Source organism: Gossypium raimondii, chromosome 4 (assembly GCF_025698545.1).
Source record: "Gossypium raimondii isolate GPD5lz chromosome 4, ASM2569854v1, whole genome shotgun sequence".
Classification (NCBI taxonomy): Eukaryota; Viridiplantae; Streptophyta; class Magnoliopsida; order Malvales; family Malvaceae; genus Gossypium; species Gossypium raimondii.
In genome coordinates this window covers 10,046,048-10,053,099 of record NC_068568.1, presented here as the reverse complement: position 1 = coordinate 10,053,099, position 7,052 = coordinate 10,046,048, and the positions used below count along the sequence as shown (strand labels likewise).

Sequence of the window (7,052 nt, the reverse complement as noted above, 5' to 3'; positions counted from 1 at the left end):
AAACAAGTAAGAATAATAAATAAATAAATAAAATTAAAATAAAATTAAAACAAAGAATGGGCAAACCGTGGTTGACCGACGGTAGGATGGTGGTGGCAGCGGCGACGGAGAAATGATAGTGGCATGATAGGTAAAGGAGGAAGGCGGCGGTGATACGCGATGGGGTTTGGGAAGGGGTGGTAGAATGGGGCTATTGAGGGTATTAAGGGGTGCGGATCGAGGTAGGGGAAAGGAGGATTTAGGGCGTGGGGGTTTGGTGTTGTCCGAACGAAGGGAGGGGGTTGTTAGGGTGGTGCGGTTTGACAGGGGTGGCGTGGTGGTTCGTGGAGAGGTAGGGGAGCAGCGGGGGCTAAGGTTTTGTTGTGTGGGGAATTAGGAGGAAGAAGATAAAAATGAAAAATAAATTAGGGCTAGGGTTTTTTAAGGGTGACACAGTTGTGTAAAGGCTCATGTTAGGCCATACGACCGTGTCACACGCCCATGTGGCTCTTGTTCAGCCTGTGTGCTATAATATTTTTAACCCAGTCTTCACACCGCATAGGACACACCCGTATGTTTTGGTCGTGTGGAACACACGACCATGTCGCATGGTCGTGTGCAACCTCCTTTGTTTCTCTCACGCCCGTGTGAACTCCCTCACTCCCGTGTGAACTCCCTCACGCCCGTGTGAACTCCCACACGCCCGTATGGCTCGGTTGTGTCTCGCACATGGCCATGTACCTTACCTGTGTAACTCTCTAACTTATTTTAAAAATGAAAAAAATTAGCTCCAGGTTTCACACGGCCTAGGACACGCCCGTGTGGACTATTTTAGGTCGTGTCTTTGCCGATTTTTGAAAAAATTAAGTCCCAAGATCCACACGGCCAAGGATATGGCCGTGTGTCCAGGCCGTATGGGTCAAATGGCCATGTTGCCAGGCCGTGTAACTCACTGTCGATTTTCATAAAATTTGAAAACTAAGTCTTAAGATCTACACGGCCAAGGACACGCCCTTGTGTCCAGGCCGTATGGGCTAAAAACACATTTTTTTATATATTTTGAAAATTAATTAATTTTAAAAACATCATGGAATAAAATTAAAAAATTAGTAGTGTTAACATTCAGGTTGCCTCCCGAGAAGCGCTTATTTAAAGTCTAAGCTCGACTTACCTTGATTTCGCACGGTCACGATGGTTTGTAGAGTCGAAACTCCCCTTTCTCGCTGCTAATTCTATTATCAAAATAAGTTTTGAGTCGAGTAATATTTACCTTAAAAGTGCCGAATTCAGAATGAGTTACCTTGACTGTACCATATGGGAAGACATTCAGTACCGTAAAAGGAGTTGCTCTATTTGCATTAAGCTCTGAAGTGGCAATTCGAGGATCTATTTTATCTAGTAGTACCTTGTCCCCAACCTTAATTTGGGTTGTTTCATCCACATGCTCATCATGGTGTAGCTTTGGTTCTGCATCGTGTATTCTCGGTTTCTCCTTGACATGTGTCTGTCATTCGTCTAGTTCATCAATCTGTAGCATTCGTTCTTCATGAGTTGTTCTGTTTTTGTCGCATGGACTGGAACGTGGCTCCATCATGTTCTTCCGAGAGGTTTCCTGCAAAGAAGTTTAAGCCATAAGGTTACTCATATTAACAGAATTCGTATAATCATCTTGATCAGTAGATATCCTAGCAGAATCATGAGCTTGGAGAGTAATCATGTCATCACCTATACGTAGTATTAATTCACTTGTACCAACATCAATAATAGTTCTGGCAGCTGCTAAAAAGGGTCGTCTTAAAATTAAAGGTACGTCACTATCCTCATCCATCTCTAAAATAACAAAATCAACTGGAAATATGAATTTATCAATTTTCACAAGTACGTCTTCAATAATACCCCTAGGAAATCTAATGGTTCTATCTACTAATTGAATACTCATCCTAGTTTGTTTGGGTTTCCCAAGACCTAATTATTTAAACATTTTATAGGGCATCACATTAATACTCGCCCCTAAATCAGCCAAAGCATTATTAACATTTAAACTACCAATTGAACAAGGAATAGTAAAACTCCCTTGATCTTTCTATTTGTTGGGTAATTTATTTTGCTAAATGGCTGAACAAATTGCATTTAGCTCCACGTGCGACGAATCATCTAACTCCCGTTTGTTTGCCAAAATCTCCTTTAAAAATTTAACGGAATTGGGCATCTGTGAAAGACCTTCAATAAACGATAAGTTAATATGCAACTTTTTCAAAAGTTTAAGAAATTTACCAAATTGTTCGTTAGTGTGGTTTTTCTTCGTTGCATTTGGATATGGAACTCGAGGTTTATATTCCTTATCAACCGGCTTTTGTTCATTCTAGCTTACCTCTACCTTACTGTTACTTACCACAACTTCTTGCCTCAGTTCTAGTTCAGATTCAACTAACCCTTCTTCATCTTGAATAGTAATTGCATGAAGCTATTCTCTTGGGTTAGTTTCGGTGTTGCTAGGCAAGCTACCTTATGGTCATTCTAAAATCAACTTCGCAAGTTGGCTGATTTGGTTCTCGAGCCCTTGAATTGACGCTTGTTAATTTTTAAGTGTTGTTTCGGTGTTTTGGAAGTGAGTTTCTGACACTAAAATAACTTCGTCAACATCTCCTCAAGGTTCAGCTTTTTCTCTTGTTGGTAAGGTTGTTGTTGAAAGCCTGGAGGGGGTTGTGGTCTTTGATTTCATTGACCACCTTAAGAGAAATTGGGATGGTTCCTTCAACCTACATTATAAGTGTTACTGTAAGGATTATTCTGAGGCCTAAAATTATTACCCATATAGTTGATTTGTTCATTCTCTGTGCTAGAACAGTAGGGAAAATATTCAGGATTGTTCATTCCTCCTCCATTTGCTTGCATTGCATCACCGGATGTACCTGCGTAGAAACACATAAACCATCAATTTTCTTATTTAATTGTTTTACTTGATTTGATAACATGGTGACCGCATCTAAGTTAAAAACACCGGCTGCTCTATTAGGCTTTGTCCTCATGACTTGCCACTAATAATTATTCAGTGACATCTCCTCTATAAACTCATAAGCCTCTTCAGGTGTTTTATTGTTCAGTGTACCACCAGCTACTGCATCGATTAACTGTCTAGTTGAAGGATTCAAACCATTGTAGAAGGTTTAAACCTGTAGCCATAGAAGTAACCCATGGTGAGGGCACCTTCTCAATAAATCCTTATACCTCTCCCATGCATCATATAGGGTCTCTAAGTCCATCTGCACGAAGGAAGAGATATCATTCCTTAACTTAGTTGTCTTAGCTAGTGGGAAGTACTTCAGTAAGAATTTCTCGATTATTTGATCCCATGTAATGATAGAACCTCGTGGTAAAGAATTCAACCATTGTTTAGTTTTATTCCTTAACGAAAAGGGAAAAAATCTTAGACGAATGGCGTCGTCAGAAACGTCATTTATCTTGAAAGTTTCACAGACTTCCAGAAAGTTAGCCAAATGAGTATTTGGATCTTCTTCTTGTAAACCATTGAACTGAACAAACTGTTGTATCATCTGAATAGTGTTCGGCTTTAATTCAAAATTATTCGCAGCAATGGTAGGCCTCACAATACTAGATTCAGCCCCAGTTAGAGTAGGTTTGGCATAATCGTACATAGTACGAAGAACAGGATTTGGATTTGCAAGATTTGCAACAACCACAAGAGGTAGCTGATTATTTTGATTATATTCTGATTATCAGCCATCTCTTCAGTAATAATAATAACGTCCTCTTTCTCTTCCATTATATTTTGTTGATTCTGCCTTGCATCTTTACAGTTTCTAAAAGCTGTACTTTCAATTTCACTATCAAATACTAATGGTCCCAATGGATTTCTTCTAGTCATAAACTAAAGGAACCTACTAGAAGCAAACAAAAGAAAAATTAGAAAACAAAAATTGAACTAGAAATAAAAATAAAATGCAATAAAAATAAATGGCTAAATTAATAAAAATCAAGTGTTCCTAATATTTTAAGCCTTGGTAACGGTGCCAAAAACTTGATGGTCACTAAACTAACTATAATTACGACAATGGTAAGCGCACCTATCGAACAATAGTATAGCTATGGTGAGTGGAGAGTATTGTATCCACGAAGACTAAAAGTACTAGTAATAACCATTTTCTATTATTTAGGCGATAAATTGGGGTGATTGTTTTTAATCTAAATTAACTAAGAATGCAACAGAAAATGAAATAGGAAATAATCGAATGATACCAAAGAGAAAGACAATACCCAAGAAAGAATCCACCTAGACTTCACTTATTATTCTGAATCTGAATTAAACGATTTATTCATTTGTGTCTTGATCCGTAGAAATCCCTAGATTGTGTTAATATCTCTTTCAAGAGTAAGAACAACTAACTCTAGGTTGATTAATTGAAATCTCTTTCTAATTAAAACCCTTATTTTCACATTAACTTGATCTATGAATTCCCCTATTAGATTTGACTCTAATCTAGTAAATTTATGTCGTCCTATTTATAGGATTGCATGCAACTCCACTCAATTATGCTAGATCTATTCTTAAACAGGGACTTTTGCTCCACTGAAATAAGCACATTAAACAGGAATTAATATCCCCAAAATATTAAAACTCAAAATAAGCATACATAATTGAAAACAAGAATCAAGTATTTATCATGTAATTCAGAAATCAAATAATAAGATTCACCATAGGTTTCATCTTCCCTAGGTATCTAGGAATTTAGTTCATAATCTGAAATGGAAACATCTCAAAGACAGAAAAACCACAAGACATAAAGAAACTCAATAAAACTTCAAAAGAAATTAAATAGAGATCTTCAATCTTGAAGGAGATCCGCTTTTGAATTGATTCTGATGGCGTTCTTTGAGTAATTTCTTCAATCTTCTCTGCATGCCCGCTTAGATCTTCTTCTAATTGATATTTATAGACTTTAAAATGCTCAGAAAGCCTAAAAATTTGGTTTTTTCGCGTGTTTGGGAAATAGGGTGCAAAATCACACGGGCTGGCACATAGGCGTATGGTCAGCCCGTGTGGTTCACACGGGCGTGTGGCTAGCTCGTGTGGCTCACATGGGCATGTGGCTGCTAAAAACAACTCTTTTTGCTCGATTTTAGCTTTTCTTTCGCTCCCCTATGCTCACCTAAGTATAGAAACATGAATTTAAATGATTAGAAGCATCAAATTCACTAATTTACGTAATAAATCATCCAAAAATGCATCAAGAATGGGATTAAAAACATGTTACTTTTATGCCTTATCAATGGGCTTCAAGATGACAATGTCCAATAAAACCATTATCCATGTAGCACATGTGGGCTAAATAAGGGCTAGAACTTGTGCGGGTGATAGGACCAGAAGAAACTGATCTCATATGTCTAGGTCCAGAGTGAGAAGCAACACCAGTAGAATCCTCATAGGAATCGTCATAGCGATAACAACACCCGTGAGCCATATGACCAATTTTTCCACACTATGGTGGAGGTTGACTGTTATAGGCAGGAAGCGACGTTGTGTCTTTCTCAGTTACAACAAGATTTGCAGTAACAGGAACCTAGGAGAAATTAGCCTGGTGTCAAGCCTCAGCATCCAATAAGGTTGTTGTAATCCCCTGTAAATCAAAAGGCACCTGACTGGTGGTGAGAATGGACACCACGTGATCGAACTCGGGTGGAAGCCCGTTAATAATCGTTGACTGATGTTCTTCAAGAGACACATGTTGGTTGCAACTTGCTAGAGAATCACAGAGATGTTTGATGCTTGATAGATATGCAAACATAGAGGAGTCATTTTTTTTAAAAAAAATTTGTGAAGCAGAGATCGATACCTCGTTGCCTTGGTAGTGGATTGTGTACCAAATATTCGATTCAATGCCTACCAAAGCTCAAAAGCGGAAGAAGAACAACCAATTAGTTGATTATGCAATGAAGTACAGACAATGGAAAAGAGCCATGCTGAGAGAGCAGAATCTTGTTGCTCAAAGTGAATAAACGTCGGATTCTCCACAGCTATATTGTCATCGCCAAGAATCTCCTGAGGTGGGACAACAATTGAGCCATCGATGTACGATTGAAGATGATGGGTCTTGATGATAAGAAGAACATGCTGCTTCCAAGCGAGAAAAGTATTATCATCTATAAGAGTCACCACCTTTTGGGTAACAAAGGTAACCGGATTAAATTCCTTCCTAAGTGCTGGATCTATAGATCCCGTCTCCATGATTAGAAGTGAAAAAAAACTGCTACTCTAATACTATACAAGAAATTATAGATGAAAGGGAAAAATATTCTCACAATCATATTCATCAAAGTACTCATGACCTCAATATATATAAGTAATATAACAGAATTTGACTGTAAAAGAATCATTTTGTAACAAACAAATAGTAACGAAAAAAAGGTGAACAGTGAATTTATTAAGCTTAAATGAAATTGAATCAATTGAGAATTGAGTTGAGATAGTCATCCTCTATGTTTGTTATTCATTTTTTCTAATAGGTCCATGATTGCATTTAAAAAAGTGATCGACTAAAACGGGTGGCCCATAGAAATGTTCAGGATATTCTAACTTTTAAAACTATAAGAATACAAATTCAACTGCTTCCTCTTCTTTCTTTCTTTTTTATTTTTTTATTATTTCAATTAACTTGGCCGAATCTGTCTAGATAGTCTCATTTCAATACTTAGGGTGCTAAATGATTTAAGTAAAAAAGACCAGCATTTTTAGCCAATATCTTGGAGAAAAATAGCTAATTTTTTTCTGGCTGAAATGTAAATTATTGACCACAAATTCCAACCAACCAAATTTCTGATTAAGCTCAATTAATTGGAAACTGCATTTAAGAGGTTCAATAACTTAACTTCCAATTATGATTTGGTACAAAAAAAAAACCAACTTTATGTGAAATGCAAGAAATCATGGGAAAACCCTCTGTTTAATTCTCAATAATTCTTGTTTCTAAAGGATACATTCATCTACCTAACTAAGTAACAACGACATGGCAGCAATTGGCTTATCACCCTTTAAAAGGGTACGGTGGTGAGTCATA

The 7,052-nt window shown here is 37.4% G+C and overlaps 1 non-coding gene across 1 annotated transcript; it reads left to right on the top strand.

Annotated features, from left to right (window-relative positions):
- Positions 1-3,168: 3,168 nt before the first annotated feature.
- On the top strand, positions 3,169-3,275 carry LOC128040888 (small nucleolar RNA R71). Its single transcript, XR_008195693.1, has one exon. It is a non-coding gene; the product is annotated as a small nucleolar RNA R71 (small nucleolar RNA).
- Positions 3,276-7,052: the final 3,777 nt, after the last annotated feature.